The sequence below is a fragment of the Eulemur rufifrons genome, chromosome 2, assembly GCF_041146395.1.
Source record: "Eulemur rufifrons isolate Redbay chromosome 2, OSU_ERuf_1, whole genome shotgun sequence".
Taxonomy (NCBI): domain Eukaryota; kingdom Metazoa; phylum Chordata; class Mammalia; order Primates; family Lemuridae; genus Eulemur; species Eulemur rufifrons.
The window spans coordinates 4,918,031-4,936,309 of NC_090984.1; the positions used below are offsets into that span (position 1 = coordinate 4,918,031).

General features: G+C 51.0%; 2 pseudogenes; one reads left to right on the forward strand and one right to left on the reverse strand.

The window, feature by feature from the left end:
- LOC138399495 (cytochrome P450 4F2-like) overlaps window positions 1–18,279 on the forward strand; it is an 859,494-nt pseudogene that overhangs the window by 322,536 nt on the left and 518,679 nt on the right.
- On the reverse strand, window positions 3,770–11,166 carry LOC138380883 (HAUS augmin-like complex subunit 8; annotated as a pseudogene).

Genomic DNA, 18,279 nt, shown 5'->3' on the forward strand with positions numbered 1-18,279 from the left:
AACATTTAGTCAGGAATAGACACTGTCACTCATCCAATTGGGTGGTTTTAGAATTTTGCATTATTACTATTTTTTTTTTTTCAGACAGGGTCTTGCTTTCTTGCCCAGGCTGGAGTACACTGGTGTGATCACAGCTCACTGCCTTGAACTCCTGAGCTCAAGGAATCCTCTTGCCTTAGCCTCCTAAGTAGCTAGGACTTAGGGGCCGGGTGCCACCATACCTGGCTAACTGTTTTATTTTAGAGATGGGGTCTTTCTGTGTTGTCCAGGCTGGTTTTAAACTCCTGGGCTCAAGCCATCCTCCAGTCTCTGCCTCCCAAAGTACTGGGATTACAGGCATGAGCAACAATGCCTGGATTTTAACTTTTTTTTTTTTTACTAGGGTCCACAGGGGGCTGCCCCACATGGTGGCTTCAGGTGTTGGCGGGAGGGTGTCACCTACCGTGCATGATGGCCAGGCTGCGGAGCTTGTGTAGCGCCTCGGGGGCTGCCGGGCTGTGGAGCAGGGTCAGCACGTAGGCAGTGAGGGCACAGCTGTAGGGGTCCGTGGCCAGGGGCATGCTGGACTCCAGAAAGCGCCTCGCCTTGGCAATGGCGCCCCTCTCCTCCTGCGGGGGGGGTGGGATGGGGAACCCTGGGAGGCTGCCCTGTCCTCATCCAACCCACCACACACAGGCTTCCCTGGGGAGAGCCCTGGATGGCTTCTTGTCTCTTGCTTTGCAACCATCTGTGGCTCCCACTTCCTGCAGACTCAGCTTTCTAACCCCATCTCCATTCTTTTACGTTCAAGCCCCCGATGAGGTCTGGCCAGAGTGCTTGTGTGTACAGCAAATGAGCACAGAGACATCCTGGGGGAAGTGGGCAGAGCCCTGGCCACCCTGTCCCACCGTGCCCCAGCGCCAGGTCTTGGTTAAGACATCTGGCTTCCACCACCACCCTGCCCAGGCCCTCCTCATCCTCCAGGCCTCGTCACCTCCTTGGAGAAGCCCACCGACCCTGCTCACACCCCGGGAATGTGAGCTGCTGGAAGACAGGGACTGAGTCCATGTTCTGGCAATGGGCTCAGTTCAGAGAAGTTGCCCGATAATATTGGTTAAATGGAAGAAATGAGTGAGCAGGAGCACGAGTGAATTTAAGAAATGAGCAAAGGTGTTCTGGCAGCCCCAGCTTTGGTAAATGTGAACGCAGAAAGAATGCCTTCCAAAACTTTAGATCCTTAGACCAGGACAAAGCATGGCAACTGTCCCCAAGGTGCGCCATTGTGATGTGCCACCTGGGGCATGTGCCAGGGATGAAAGGGGCAGATTAACCAGACCCCAGGCCTGGCCCACACAAGCCCATCGCCTGGGGGGATGGCGGTGCGGGGGGGGGGGGGGGGCTGGATGCCATCCCAGAGGCAAGGGGCTACTCCAGGCCATGGGACCAGGAAGGGTCTCAAGGATGCTGCTGAGGCCACACCACACTGGGAGGACCCGGACACTTGGTGCAGGTGTAGCAGGTTGAATGGTGCCTGCCTCCCTCCTCCACGACAAGGTATGTTCCCCGGAACCTATAAATGTGATCTTATTTAGAAAAGGAGTCTTTGCAGATGTAATTAAGTTAAGAATCTTGAGATGAGGCCAGGCATGGTGGCTCATGCCTGTGATCCCACCACCTTGGGAAGCCGAGGTGGGAGGATCACTTGAGGCCAGGAGTTCAAGACCAGCCGGGCAACATAGCAAGACCCTGTCTCAAAAAAAAAAAAAAAAAAAAAAAAAAGAATTTAAAAATCATCAGCCAGGCGTGGTGGTGCATGCCTGGGGTCCCAGCCACGTGGGAGGCTGAGGTAGGAGGATCACTTCAGCCCAGGAGTTGGAGGTTACAGTGAGCTATGACTGTGCCACTGCACTCTTGCCTGGGCAAGAGAGCGAGACCCTGTCTCAAGGGTGTCACCCAGGCTGGAGTGCAGTGGTGTCATCAGAGCTCACTGCAACCTGGAACTCTGGGGCTCAAGTGATCCTCCTGCCTCAGCCTCCCGAGTAGCTGGGACTACAAGTGTGCACCACCACACCCGGCTAATTTTTCTATCTTTTATAGTGATGGGGTCTTGCTCTTGCTCAGGCTGGTCTCACACTCCTGGCCTCAAGGGATCCTCCTGCCTCAGCCTTCACGATCGCTAGGATTATAGGCGTGAGCCACTGCGCCTGGCTCCTTTTTCGTGTAATGTGGGTTTAATGATGTCCCCGTAGTATAATAAAAAATATATATTTGGTCTTTGTCCACAGTTCCTGGCACAGGGTTCCTAAAACCCTTGGCACGGACATTAATAGGGTTGAAACAAGGGTCTTAAGACAGCACTTTGGAAGGTTGGTTGAACCAAAGGGACTGTCTAGGGTCCTTCAATATTTTAAAGGGCCCCAGACAAGTCTGCTATATGTACTCCAGTTTGTAAACATTTTAAAAACTGGAAGGCGGAGATTACAATGTGTAACCACACCTGGAATCATTGTGGGCAATAATCAGATTAATCAAGATAAAGAATGACAAAAGGGCCAAGGTCCCTTGGCTCAGCCCCCTGCTGTGAACTCAAAGCTTTCTGCTCACGAGCGGGAAATAAAGTCAAGGTGTGCAGAACAGTTTCCGGGATTCCTCGATGCAGGAGCCTTTAGATTAGCCCTGATGTGGGCTTTCAGTTAGACTGGGAGGATACCGCATGTGGGGCTGGGTGCTGTGGTCTGCAGGTGTGTCCACCCCCCACATTGCTATGCTGGAAACCCCAACCCCAAAGGTGATGGTGTCAGGAGGTGGAGCCTTTGGGAGGTGATTAGGTCATGAGGGTGAGGCCCTCCTTGATGGAATTAGTGCCCTTGTAAGAGGCCCCAGAGAGCTCCCTCATTCCCTCCACCACATGAGGACACAGACAGAAGGCGGCCAGGCAGGAAGCACGCCTCACCAGACACCAAACCTGCCAGCACCTTGAACTTGGGACTCCCGGCCTCCAGAACTGTGAGAAATCACCTTCTCTTGTTATTAATAATAAGCCACCCAGTCTATGGTATTTCGCTATAGCTGACTGAACAGACTAAGGCGATGGGTTTGGGGTGGAGGCTTGGATGAAAATTGCAGAAGTTGTGCCTCCTCTCCCCTGATCTACTATGGTAAAACCAGAACCTGCTGCTGAAGTCCTCGCCAAGGCTACAGGGGGGAATGTGAGGGCTGGTGGTATTAAGGTAAAAGTTTAGACCAAAACCGTATCCCTGAACCACCTGAGGTGAAGAGGTGCATCTCTTTTACCCGAACGTAGGATGGGGGTGCAGATTGTGTCTGACGGGCTTGTGTCCCCTACCTGGAGACGTCACACAGAGGCACAGAAATCTGCCCTCAAGCATCATTAATCAGAGATGTGCGATGAGGACCAGGAAGACCCCGGAGCCCACGCAGAGCAGGGTGGAAGCTGGAGAGCTGAGTGGAAGAATCTCCGGCCACAGCCCACACCTGTGAGCACCTCCCAGCAACAACTGCTGGAACTTGGGACCGGAAAACGCCCACTTGTTTGCCAATTCCTGTCTTGCTATCAGACAGTCATCGAAACCACCCTTGTGACGAAGGACGTGAAATCATCTTGACAGCGGACACTCGTCATGTCTTGGAGGTCCCGAGGCCCAGGATCTGCCCCTCACCAGAAGGTGAGACAACACAGGCCTTCCAAGTGTGCCCCTGCATAGAAAACGAAGGCTTCAGTTGCAAACAAGTTTATTTTAAGTACCAAACAAGGTCGTGTACAGAGTGCTCAAGTGTCCTGAGTTTCACCAACACGTCCCTGCAAGTCCCTGCTGGACGAGAGGCACAGCAGGCTCTCTGCTCGTCTGCTGGAAGGAAGGTCTTCGCTGGGGTTGGCGAACACGGCATGAGTGTGGCCTCCCGGGGCATGTGGCGCGTTGTCCTCAGGCGAGGGTGTGCCCTCAACTGCTCCCTGGGACTCCTCACGGGCGCTGTCTTCGCTGAAGTACCACTGGCTGGGGGTCGCCGGGCCCTGGGCCTCTTCCCAGACTCCCTGGTTTCTCAAGGCGCCCTCTTTGCTCGCCTCGGCGGAGAGTTCCCGCAGCTGGGCCAAGCTCCTGGGCAGGCGAGAGGAGGAGCGGAGGCCTCTCACTCCCAGCTGAGCGCCAGGTCACACAGCCCCTTCGCGGCGAGCGAGGGCTGCGGCGTGGGGGGGGGATCTCCACGTCCCCCGTGTGCTCGGTGGCAGAGCGTGGGGGAGAGGATTGGTCTGAGAAGACTCTGTCAGGGACACTGCCAGGACGGAACCAGGCAGGCGTGAAAGAAGACTCACTGGGCCAGAAATACTCAGAGCGCATCAGCACGGTGCTGGCGCTGTGGTCTGAACGCTTGTCTCCTCCAAACTCATGCTGAGACGCAATCCCCACAGTGGCAGCACTGAGAGGTGGGGCCTTTAAGAGGTGACTGGGTCATGAGGGCTCTGCCATTCGTGAATTAAAGGATTAATTAATTATCCATTATCACGGGAGTGGGACTGGTGGCTTTATGAGAGACCTGAGCTGGCATCCTCAGCCCCCTCACCACGTGATGTCCTGCGTCACCACGAACAGACTCTGCAGAGTCCCCACCAGCAAGAAGGCCCTCACCAGATGGGACCCTTCGACCTTGAACTTCTCAGTCTCCGGAACCGTAAGAAATAAATTCCTTGTCTTTACCAGTCACCCAGTTTCAGTTATCGTTAGAAGCAACAGAAAACCAAGACAGCTGGGCACGTCTGTCTCAGGAGCAGGCGGGACAGCGGTGAACAGGATGAAGTCCCTGCTTATGCCACTTACGTGGCAATGGAGCAGCGTGTGTGACACCTGCGTGTTTAACCCCTCAAACCCATGACCCCTGCCATCTGTAAGCCTTTGGTGTGCCCTGATTTCACCCTGCAGCCACCCACGGAAGACGTGCCACAGCAGGTGGCAGCTGTTTCTCATGAGTCCTTTCCAAATATTTTAGGCATCTCAGGAGACAGACTGAGCATCATAAGGAAGAGAAAACAAGATTCTTTTCTAGAAGAGGTCAAAAGCCCATAGGTAGAAATCTCCTGGGGGAGGTGAAAAGAGGGGGTCCTGAGGGGTTTCGGGGCGCTGTCACGGGCTGTGTCAGATCTAGGGCTGGTTCCACAAGGGTACGTGCTCCGTGACAGCCACTGAGCAGTCCCTTAGGATCTGTGTCTTTTCTGCGTGTGTTTATACTTCAATAAAGAGTTCAGAAACACCCTCCCAAACCCTAGCCCTGGAAGACACGCAGAACACGAACAGGGCTGATCCGAGGGCGCCTGTTCTGTGCCGGTTATTGCGGGGGCGAAGGGTGCGTGCGGGGCGAGGCCCTTTCTCTTCCGGCTGCTTGAGAACTTCTCGGATGTTCCAGAGCCGGTGTCAGTTCTCCCGCCATTCCCTCCCCCTGCCTCGCCCGACCTTCGCGCTGTGACTCTGGGGCCCACCCTGCAACGTCTCTGACCCACAAGGCACCAGCACCCCCGCGCCCCCAGAACCGACTCCAGAGCGGGGAGAAAGGGGACATAAGACGCGGCAGGTGCTCCTGGACTGAGACTTTCTCCACAACCCGGACGACAGCGACACCTGCTGGCTGTTCCCGCAGCGCGCACGGTCCGGGGAAAGAGCGGCTGGCTCAGGGAGCTGAGCCCCAGGGGGAGTCTGGAGCCACTCCAGACAGTGCAGCCCCCAGCGGCCCACGTCCTGCCCGGACGCAGTGCCACCTTGTTCTGAAAATATTTTCTGAGAGACCTTTGGAGCTCAAGGTCCTTTTTCACGGCCACGTCCTTGAGTTCGCCCAGCAAGTCCAGCACCTGCACGTTTGTTTCTGAATTGCCAACGCCAAGTTCTCTCAGGAGCTTCTGAGTGGTCTTCAATTCCGACTGCAGGGTGTCTGGGGTGGGGGAAAGCGGTCGTCAGTGATGGATTGCAAGGTGCCCAAAGCAACAGACGCACGAGTTGAGTAACCGACTAGATTTTTCTCACTCCAATGTAATGCTCTGCTAGAGCTCACAGGCAAGAAGGGTAAGCAAAGCAAGACACTTGTGCATTGGTACCTTCTCTTTGTCCCTTGGCCAGAGATCATGGTGGCCGGAGATAGTGGGACATGCACGTCCACCAGGTGCTCATTCAAACAGACCTAGAATGCCACTCTGGGGTCCTCAACAGAAACCAATGCGAGATGCAGGAAAGGCCACACTGTGCCAGCCTCACTCGGGGTCTCCCAGCCAGGCCAGGAGCAACTTTAAAACCCCATCCTTTGCATTCCCTGATCCTGGCGCGCCTGCATCCCCTGAGCCGAGGGACACCTGCAACCCACGTACATACGCCAGGTGCATTAACACACCTCTCTCCCCTCTGACACACGCCATATCTAGGCCAGCTGTACATTAGGGTCACATTCCGGGAACCTAGGAGCCTCACAAATGGCATCTCCGTCCTGTTGTGGACTGAACCGTGTCCTCCAATGTTCCGGTCCTACTCTCAGCTACCTGTGAGTGTGACCTTAGCTGGGGACGGGGTCTCTGCGGATGTGACTGAGTTAAGGTGAGGTCATTAGGGTGGGCTCTAATCCAATAACCGGTGTCCTTACAAGACGGGGGGAATGTAGATAAAGACACGGAGGCAGAAGGCCACATGACGACAGGGCAGAGACTGGAGTGATGCAGCCACAAGCCAGGGAACCGCCAAGGTCGGCGGCAACACCAGAAGCCAGGAGAGAGGCCTGGACTAGCTTCTCCCCGAGAGCCTGGAAGGACCCAGTCCTGCACCACCTTGACGTCAGACTCCGGCCTCCCGGACTGCGAGGGAATACACTTCTGTTCTTTTAAGTTACACAGTCTGTGGCCGTCTGTCACGGCAGCCGCAGAAAATGCGTCAAGTCCCTAGTCCAGCTCCTGGCAGCGACCTAAGGAACGTAGTACGGACGGAGCCCAAGAGTTCCTGCTGCAGAAGTGACTGCGGTCGCCATAAAATCAGAAACCCAGACGCTGACAAGCATCCAATGAGGGCGGAGTTGTGTACACCCGTGTGACGAGTTATGTGCTCATTACACCCTTCTAATGACGACTTCCAACAAAGAAACGTGCGTGAAATAAGCGGAAAACCAGGACACGCGTGGCTCCATGTCAAGTCTGTTTACACAGACATTATGCTGCACCAACGATGGAAAGAAAACACTCCAATGGACAAACAGCGCTTATCCTGGAACCGTGACATTACCCACAATTGTCACTTTTTTCTTTACAACTTGGCTCACTTTCCAAAGTTCGATGTCATGCCTATACCATGTCACACTGGAGAAAGCTCGATTTATTGAAAACCACTTCTCTCCGAGGCTGCCAATCGAGCAGCACCCTTGGGACCCTGGACCGTGTTTTCATTCTGCCTCAGATGCGCTCCCGGCGGAGCTCGCAGGGAAGCCCACCTCTGGGTCTTAGATACCGGCCTCTCCTGCAACAGCCTCAAGCAAAACGTACTGAGATGACGCATGAGAGCTCCTCTCAGGAACACCCAGACTCCAGGGCAGCTGAAGTCGCGCTCTGGCAGGACTGCTGTTCTGAAGAGGGTTTTAGGATGGGGCGTGGCGGTTTTCACACTTGCCAAGGGCTTCCAGTGGGGATGAGGTGGGAAACCTGTGCACAGAAAGGACCTCACCGCTCTGCAGAGACGGCAAGCCAGGGCGGGCTGGTGGCCCTGTAGCCCCCTCCAGCCACCGACTGGCACGTGTAGGGCCCAGGGGACTGCAGGCTGCCCCCGCAAGAATGCCTTTCAGCAGGACAAGAGATCACGGTGAATCCCACAGGCCTGGGTTCAAATCCCAAAAGTCGCTTACTCAGGGCAAGACCCTGGAGGAACCACAGCCTGGCCAGTCCCCACCATCCTCTGCCACTAGACGGGGAAGAGGACACTTGTCAAAGTGACGTAAGGCCCATGGGAAGCGCTGACACGTGCTCCTCACCCCCGCAGCCTGCGCGGCACAGCCGGGACGTCCGTTTCCTACCTAGGAACTGCTGCCCGTCTCCCTCCAGGTGGACCGGCCTCACGGGCAGCTCCTGCCGGGTGGTGTCAGGGCTGTGGCGAACGTCTTGTACTGTTCCTTGACGCGTTCGGCCACTGCCTCAAAGGGACGGAGCATCTCCATCTGCAAGCAGGACGGAAGGGGGCCGTGGGAGGGGACCCTGCAGTCACCAGCCCGGAAGTTTAAGGGCTTAAGCAAGGTTAAGATACGGCTCTGCTCTTTCACGAGCCCCGAGGGGATCAGAGCTCAGGAGGCTTCTGAGGGTGTGAGGGGCGGGTGTGTGCTCTCCCCTCCCGGCAATGGCCCAGCAGACAGGAGGGCGGCCCAGGCTCCTCACCACGGACACGTGTCCCCTTCCAGTGTGTTCCGGGCCTGGGCCCTCCTGCCTTGGAGCACTCCACTTACGGGCCTGCCTTCCCAAGGCCAGCCTGGCACGGCCCACCCCCACCCCACACGTGCTGCCTGGGTCTTCACGGGCGTTTGTGACAATATACAGTTGACTCTTCAACAAATTGGGGGTTAGGGCTGTCACCTCCCTCCCCCGACCCATAGCAGTAGAAAATCCTATACAACTGTTTTTGTTTTGGAGACAGGGTCTCACTCTGTCACCTGGGCTACAGTATGATAACGCAACCATAGCTCACCGCAACTTCAAACTCCTGAGCTCAAGCGTTGCTCCTGCCTCAGACTCCCAAGTAGCTGGGACTACAAGTGCGCCACCACCATGCCCAGCTAATTTTTCCATTTTTTTGTAGAAATAGACCAGCTCTTGCTCAGGCTGGTCTTGAAATCCTGGCCTCAAGCAATCCTCCTGCCTTGGCCTCCCAAAGTGCTAGGATTACAGGCATGAGCCACCGTACCTGGCTGTGTGTAACTTTTAACTCCCCCTAAATTGAACTACTAATGGCCCACAGTTGACCAGAAGCCTTGCTGCTAACACAGTTGATTAGCACAATAGACCACTATCTACATATATTTCATACATTCATGATATACCTTCCTCTTAATTTTTTCAGTACCTCTAGGCCATAAGGTTTATCTATGAGGCTTTTCAAGTTGTTGCAAATCCCCAACAGATTTTCCAATGTATTTATTGAAGACCGTCTGCTGATAAGTGGACGCACGTAGTCCTAACCCACGTTCAAGGCTCAACCGTAGTTGCTCACTTGAGCGTCTTTTCTTTTCCTTCCTCTGTGAGCTCCACAAGGTCAGGGGCCCCGGTCTCAGCCCAGGCCTGGCTGCAGGGCCACTCACGTGAACATGCTGGGCATTAGGGTTGAACTGTGTCCCCCAAATTCCTATCTGACGTCCCGACTCCCAGCACCTCGGGATGTGCCCTTATTCTGACACACGGTCTTTACAGGGTCATCAAGTTAGAGTGAGGTCACTAGGTGGGCCCTAACCCAGCATGGCTGGTGTCCTGGGGGCAACCTGGACACAGACACACACAGGGAGGACACACGAAGAGACACAGGGAGAAGATGACACAGACGACCGTCCACAAGCCAAGGAGAGGGGCCTGGGACAGATCACTGCCCCCCCACCAACCACCCATGCCAAAGCCTTGACCTTGGACCTTTAGCCTCCGGAACGGCGAGACAATGAACCGCTGTGGTGCTTGTTACAGCAGCCGCAGGAAACCCACGCCCCGGGCACGGGGGCCTGTCCCCCTGGCCGGGCCTTTCTGGGTTCCCAGCGTTTGCTCCGTGTCCTTCCCCAACGCGGACACCTCTGTGCCAGTGCTGGCCACACGGTGCCAAGACTGACGTGTCTCCCACCAGCCCACTGACCCTCCAGGGCAGGCCCAGATCGTATCTTCCTGTCACCGCACACGATGGTGATCAGGAGGCGCTCAAGGAACATCTGCACAAGTGAGCTGAAGGCACCGGTCCCCTCCCTGGTTGGCACGTTACGTTGTAGCCTCATTCTCTGGGAAACTGTCATAGACCAACACCTGGACCACAGTGTGGGCGACACCAAAAGCCCAGCAAAGAGTGAGACGTGAGCGAGCAGTGACATCCTACCATGAACGCCCCCTGAAATGGCGGGGGACGGCCCGCCAGGATGCTCAGCTCAGAGCCCCCGGTCACAGGTGTGGCTCACAGCCCACCTGGGCGTCAAGGGCCTCCTCCCGCTCCCGCTTCCTCTGACAGAGGAGAAGGCTGCGCTTCAGCTCTGGGTCTTTTTCTGTAGCTCCTCCTCCTCTTTGCACAGTTTTAATAAATGTTTTTCTGCTTCTTCTTCAAACTGGGCAAGACCCTTCTCCATCTGTTAAACGAGAAACGGAGGCTCAGGCTGGAGGGGACGCCCTCCCGGTGGTGCATCGGGGCCGCCTTGCACCACGTCACACGTGAGCAGGGAACTGTTCTCACCTTTACCGCCAGCAGCACCAGCAGCTGCGTCTGGGACTCCATCATCTCCCTCTCCTCGGACAAGCTCTTGAGAAGAGGAAAAAGACCCTTCAAGTTCCCGGGGAGCTGGGGTGAACCCAGCAGGGGCGGAACGTGACTCGTGTTTCCTGTGTTTCATTTGATAATTTGGGAACCCTCTATGGTACGCGGCCCCGCTGCTTCTATTTTCTCACGTGTTTCGTGTTTCCCAGCACCCTGTGAGCAGGAGGAGGGAGGTCTGGCCCTCCCACGGCACCGGGCAGGGGAAGGGGAGGGGGCAGCAGCCGGGCAAAGGACAGCTCAGAGCACCCAGCGACTCGGTGCTGTGCCGGCACCAGCCCTCACCCCTAGGTCCTGTCCTCACCCAGGTGAGGCCACAGCCCAGCTGTCCTCCTGCCAGGGGACGGGGCCTGGCCTCACGTCCTCCCTAGCACAGCATCGGCACAGAGAAGGCCGCAATCTCACGTTGGTTTCTACTGCTGTCTGTGTACTTGGGGAAACATAGACTCTACAGATGATCCAAGAACGCTTGTGCTCTTAATTTTTATCCTAAGGGGCACGGCTGTCTTGTCTGCTCCAGGAGCCCTGGGGCCTCAGGTGACACCTGGCGGAGGGGAGGTGCAGAATCAGATTTATGCAAACTGTGAACGGCAACCCCTCCATCTCAGACACTTACCGGGCTCTTTTTCCGAGGGGCAGAAAATAACGTCAACTCCATTTTCTCTGACCTTGTTTTTTCTAATTGTGGAGTCTTTCTGACTGTACTTTTCTCTAAGATAAAGAGACAACAGAATCAAACCCTGTCTCAAAAATAAATACATACATAAAAGGGGCCTCAGGTAGCTCCTTTGTCACCTTCGTCCATGTGAGGACAGAGCAACAGATGGCTGTCCATGAACCAGGAAGCGGGCCCTCACCAGACGCCAAACCTGTCTCCACCTTGACCTTGAACTTCCCAGCCTCTAGAACTGTGAGCAATAAATGTTCATTGCTCCAGCCACCCAGTCTATGGGAACTTGTTACGGCAGCCTGAACTGATTAAGACAGCTTCAGTTCTTACCCACACACATGACTATACTTACATCTCACAAACCTTCTGCCAAGTCCCACATGGTGACTTTGTTTTTGTCCCCAGTTTTGGGGAAGCAGACGTAGCTTCCATTGTGGGACACTGCAGTGAGGCTGGTGCGGTCCAGAAAGGGGGCAGATTCCTGGGGTTTCTGAGCATTGGCGAGATCCCAGACTTTGAAAGATGAGGACTGCCAGGAAGCAGATGCCACCAAAGCCCCACCGCGGGCCAGCAGGCTCACAGGGGCCCCGACGCCTTCGAGGATATGCAGCAGGGTCCCCTGTTCCGACAGACTCCACACTTGAGGATAGAGAATAGGAGGGCAGATGTGACGTCTTCCCTACACAACTGTAGCTTGGAAACAGGCTTTATTAAGCCCATTTATCCACTTACGATGAATTTTTAGGCTGCGGCTCAAGGGACGTCACATCTCCCCAACCCCTTAAAGTTCCTCATGCCTCACTGATCAGCTACCGCAGCAGTTCCCAAAGCATGTCCCGGGGAACCCCTGGAGGGTACCCCTGGGCCCTTTTAGGGGGTCTGCAAGATCAAAACTATGTTCATAATAATTCTTTTTTTCTTTTTTATTTCTTTTTTTGTTCATAATGATTCTAAGATATTATTTGCCTTTTTCACTCTCTTCCTCTGACAAGTAAGTGGTGGAGTTTTCAGAAGCTACATGATGTAATATCACACCAAATATGAGAATGCAGAATCAAACATGAGAGTCCGTCTGTCTTCTGATAAGCCAAACATTAAAGAGATTTGCAAAAATGTGAAACATTACCACTCTTCCCATGAATTTTTCTTTTGGTTTTAAGAAACATATGGGTTTTTTTTTTAAATAAATGTATGTTACTATGTGAATATCATGTTAATTAATTAATGCATATTTGTGTATCCATAATGAAATATCCCTTTTCATTTTTAATATGGTACATATTACTAGATATAAAATGCAATGAGGGACCCTGGATTAGATCCTGGAGGACATTATGCCAGGAGGAATAGGCACCGAAAGACAAACACTGCGTGATCTCATTTATATGTGGAATCTAAAAAAGTTGAACTCACAGAAGCAGAGAGTGGAATGGTGGTTACCAGAGGCTGGGGTGAGAGGGGAGGTGGGGAGATGGTGGTCAAAGGGTGCAAAATTTCAGGTAGACAGGAGGAGTAAGTTCAACGGGTCTGTTGTACAATGTGGTAACTGTTATTATTAATAATAACAACATATTGCATACTGGAAACCACTGAGAGTAGATTTCGTGTTCCCACCACACACACAAAAATGAGAAGGATGTCAGCCGATGCATGTTAGTGAGCTGCATGGAGCCGTTCCACAACGTGTACATATTTCAAAACATCATTGTGGCACACCATAAATATATGCTTTTATTATATTTTTTGAGACAGCCTCACTCTGTCGCCCCAGGTAGAGGGCAGTGGCATTAACATAGCTCACTGCAACCTCCAACTCCTGGGCTCAAGCTCCTGCCTCAGCCTCCTGAGTAGCTGGGACTACAGGCACATGCCACCATGCTGGCTGGCTTTTAAAATTTTTAAAACAGAACGCCCAGCTAATTTTTCTATTTTTTGTAGAGACGAGGTCTGGCTCAGGCTGGTCTCAAACTCCTGACCTCAAGCCATCCTCTTGCCTCAGCCTCCTCGAGTGCTAGAATTACAGGGGCGAGCCACTGCACCCAGCCAAATATATATAATTTTTGTCAATTTCTTAAAAAGCTGGAAAAAAATAGCTCATAAGAAGGATAAATCAAACAAAAACAACAAGAAGACAAATACGTGTTTACATGTTATCTTAGGTCCCCCGAGCAGAGTAATCACTGACGCTGAAAGAAGCTGACACTTACTCGGGTCACTTCTCTGCAGGACGACACATTGCAGAGCATTTGTCATCATTTCCTATTGCTCAGTTCAACAATGACAGCTTTAAGAAAAACCGTTTCTGATGTTACAGGGTTCTCTTAAATTGCTGCAAAGAAAGGCTTTTCTGTGACTGTGTTTTCATATAGCACATGGTCTGGTAAGAATTAGAACTGAGAAGCAACCACGCTTTAATCACATGGTACCCAATTGTGGCCTTGAAGAAGTTTCTCTGTAAAATATTCATCACGTCATCTTGCCTCCACTGCCGTTACCTTAACACTGCTAACGTGCTCGAAAGACCTCTCCTTCACGGAGTACATTCCCCCTTGCCTTCTTCCCCAAATACCGCATTCGTAACAGAACATCAATATTCTCAGACATGGTTTGGAAAAACACTATTTTACCTCAAGACAGTTTTTTGTTCACCACTACATTTCTTGTGTTCTGCATGATGCTCGATTCGTAGCAGTGTATCAATAAAAGTTTTCTTAGTGAATAGTCTAATTCATTGTGATATTTTGTGCTTATACGTAGGTGTAGGTGTGAACATCTGAATACACAATATATCATATGTGCACACTTGCAATACATTGGTCTATGTAGTTCCAGCAATGTGAATAAAATCTATACATGTCAGAAAATAATGGAATTTCAAATAGGCATCAATCACAATCTTAATATATAGTGAAAGAAAAACATATGAATGGATTTATGAATTCTATTGTTTGGGCATACAAGTTCCAGACAGTAACTAAGAAACCATCTAGGGAATATTAAAAATGTTTTTCATCTGAAATATAGTTCTCAAATTAATTTCTTAAATAAAAAGTGATACATAATTTTATCTACATCTCTATCTACATCTACAATTTATCTATTTAGTCTAAGAAGCTAATAGCGAGTAACAATTATTGGAGAAATGAGACAATCTGAAAGATCTTAGGAGAAAATCTAAAGAATAAACAATTTTTCAAAGAACAATGTGCCAGCATAGAAACTATGTTTTTCATTAGTGCTTTCAATCGTTAAATAAATTTTGAGTTATGATATATAATAAAAAAGTGAAAATACTTTTTCATTAACATAACCTTTTTCCTCTATGACCAGAGAAAGAAAGTAGGTAAAAATAGAGGTCAGAAGGTGACACTGGGAAGTGGTTTAGGTCCTGCTCCCTTTTATCTGAGTACCTGAGTATGCCAAGGATTTGGAGAATGAGTAAAGTGATACACGATGACGAGATAATCAAACCACCCTATTGTTCTTTTAAGAATATTGGAAGAAAACTCTGGAAACAACATCTGTCATTTGTTCCAGAATTGTTGAAAACAAATGACTGTGTAGATGTCTTTGAGTATATTTTATAAAATGTATTGAGATGAAGAGCTGTGTTCTACAATCTGAGAGAAATAATTATGGATTTTAGTGAAGTAAAGTGATGAATATAATGAAAATCAGCAGAATTCCATAACAGGGATGAAGTACAATCTTATTTTATTCCAATGTAAATTTAAGTTTTAAGTTTTAGATCTTTGTTTTTTGTTGTTGCTGTTAAAAATTTGGTTGGATGGGTAATTCTGTGTTTAGATGCATACGTTTTCCCTCAAACTGGGAAAGTAAACTTATTTTGCTTACAAAATTATGAAGTAGCAATGATATCTGAATGATTAGCAAGTATAATTTTATACATAAAATTATTTTTAAAGTTTTACAAGATTTTAAAATGTTATATTGTTAACAAATTAAGTTTCCTATGTGAGAAATTTCAATTATGCTATTTTAATTCAAATTTTTGAAAACTGAATATCTAATCACAAAAATAATATCTTTGGGATACTAACAAAGGCATGTTTAAAAGAACCTAAAGGAGGGAGAAAGTAATTGAAAGCAAAGTATTCTAAGGTCCTAGCATCACTGAAATCATTAAGAATTTACATTAATTTTGGTTAATTCTTGGATATAATTTGTGATAAATCAGGAACACAGAACTGTTAGTTGAAAGCAGGATACAAAATACAAGTTAATTTAATGAATGACAGAATCAAGTATGCATATGTATGTTTATTTATATGTATATATACTATATACATTATGTATATTGGAATTATTTATAATGTTTTATATATGTTATATACAATACAATCAGAACATTAATAAATCAGTAAAATAATAAAATTGATACTTATATCAAATATGCAAGCAGAGAACATTTAGAGTATTTCTATACAATATCAGAGATGTGGAAAAGTAATAGAGTTTTGGAAACATTATAATTTCAGTAAGTATTCAGTAGCATTTTAATGTATGATAAATATATTACAATGGATTTGATATTTTGCCATACCAGACCACTTAACATGTCACAAAACCCTGAAGTATATTAAAGATAGAAAACATCTCCAAAAAAGAACGTGCTAATTTCTTTTCAGACTTAATCTACTGTGTGACAAACCCATGTGAAAATATGCATAGAAGTTATAGCATTGGCTCGTGTGCGGATACAGGGCCTTTTACGTGAGGTGTTATGAGAAGATCAAGAAGGAAAAAGGAAGAAAGAAAGAATGTGAAATTAGTAAAAGATTGATGGATGAATAGAATGTTTCCAGGTAGACAAAAAGGGATTTTTGAGGCCAAGAGACCAAGATATTTAAGGCAAGGAAACAATATTTTGCATTTCAGAAACTACCAAGATTCTGGCGTAACTACAGTATCAAGTGCACTGAGCAAAGTAAAATAATAATAATACTACTAATAATAACAACAACAGCCAACATTGATCAAGGTTTTGGTATGTGCCAGGGACTTTTAGCCGTATATTCTACATGTAGTGTTAGATTTATTCTTTATAACAAACCTCTGATATATTATCCTTGTCTTAACCAAGAAATGAGTAATGAGTAAATGAGGTCAAGGTAACAATTTGGTATCATTTTAAACAAACATATTGTATTTGTTCAATATTCATTTAGTTGCAGCAGAGAAAAGTACATTATTAATAATAAACATTGTGCATTCATTCTTCATGTTCGAAATAAGAGCTCAGAAACACCTTTCCCTCAAGTGCTCCTCTTAGCTCAGCACCTTTGCGCGCGCCCCTTTCCTTACGGTCCGTGGTGTATTTCCCTTTGCTTGTATTTGCTTGCCGGTAAATATTTAATAACTGACTCTGGAAAAAATAGAAAAGAAAAGAAAGAAAGAAAACCCCCGATACCTCACGTCTGCTGACTTCTGTTGCGCAAATGCTACCACGGTTCAACTCCAACTACCAAGTGTGATGTCACCGCACACAGAGTTGGGAAGACGTGCGTGCACGCTGCACCAGCACCCGGGCCCCACAGCCCGGCCGCCACGTCTCTTCTCAGCTCTCGCTCTGAAGTGGGGTGCTCTTCCGGCCTGCGCTTCTTCACGTTATGTATCTTTCTAACGGTATTTTCCACACTCCGCAATAACTTTATTACATGTGTCGATCTTCTGTCTTTCTCACTCTCTGCAAGAATGTGCACTACAAGGACCTTCCATTAACTGTCGCGCCCGCTCCCTCCTTATGGGGGGGCTTGGTCCCCAGCCCCAGGGACTTCTCCCCGTCCCCCAGGCCCTGTGGGGCGCATGCAAAGTATGCGGTGGGGGTCTCGATGCCCCGCTGATCCTGCCTAGTCCCCCACGCTAGACCCCTGGGGAGCCTGGTCCCACGGTGGTCCCTAAGGAGGGGATGGCGTTCCCACGATGCGTACGCTATGCTGCTGCGCCCATGGGGCCCCGGTGTGCGGCTCAGATGGGGCGGTCTACGCCAGCGCCTGCTGCCTGCAGGAGGCCGCCTGCCGCAGTGCTGGGCACCTGGAGCCAGCGCCCCCCAGCCGCTGCACCCTCGGTGAGGACCCCACGTCCTCCCGCCCGGCCTCGGCCCCCGCCCGCCGTGCATCCATCCCTTCGTCCATCACCTCCCCACGACGTGGGCTCCTGGTTCCTTTCTGCCTGTTTGTCCCTCCCCGCCCCCAGGGCCCCGACTCCCCCAGTCCCTGCCCTGGTCTCCTGCCCCTCTCCCACTGATCCCTGTCCCCGCCTTGTGACGCCTCTCACCTCCCATGTTTGCTGCTCTGGGCCACATATCTCCTCCCGTCCCTGGGTCCCGCTGGGCTGCCTGCAGTCCCGATCCCCTCCCCCATAGCGCCCTTCCAGAGCAGCCGCTGCCGCCGGCCTCTGCGGCCTACACCCACCACGATGACCCAGGCCCTCTGGACTTGGGGCACCCGCAGCGGGATGTGAAGCTGAGCGGAGCCGGCCTTGAGGTGGTGGACTCGGACCCCCAGCAGGAAGGAGGGTGGGAGCACAGGTGAGAGCTGGGCCTACCCCCAACCTCCCACCTGCCCTGGCCCCAGACAGGCAGCGGGAGCCACTCAAAGGGAGGGGTCAGCCTTGGAGTTTCTGGGGGGATCCGGTTTCCCTCCACCACGCAGCCCTTCCCCAACACACATTGGGGAACAGCCCCGTGGGGGACAGGAGCCGCGAGCCTGAACCTTCCTGAGGGCTTGACCCGGGGACAGACCCATCCCAGGAGGGCCAGTGAGCCAGTGACCCACAGCTAGGCCCCAGCCGAGCCCCAGTGGCCTCAGGGCCACTCACCTCCACAGGGATGTCCACGAGGCCAAACTGGCTGTTGAAGTCGGGCGAGGAACTGAGGAACAGGCCCACGATAGCCAGGAGTGACACCAGGAGGCTCCACACCAGGGGCTTGTTTTCAGGAAGGCTCTCCATGAAGGGCGGGCCCTGCGGGGATGGACAGCTGGCTGTGTGTGGTGGGTGACCGGTGGGCAGGCGGGGGGTGCTGTGGGCGGGGAGCCAGGCCTCACCTTGTAGTTGATGGCAAACGTGGCCATCTGCACGGCCATGGCCATGATG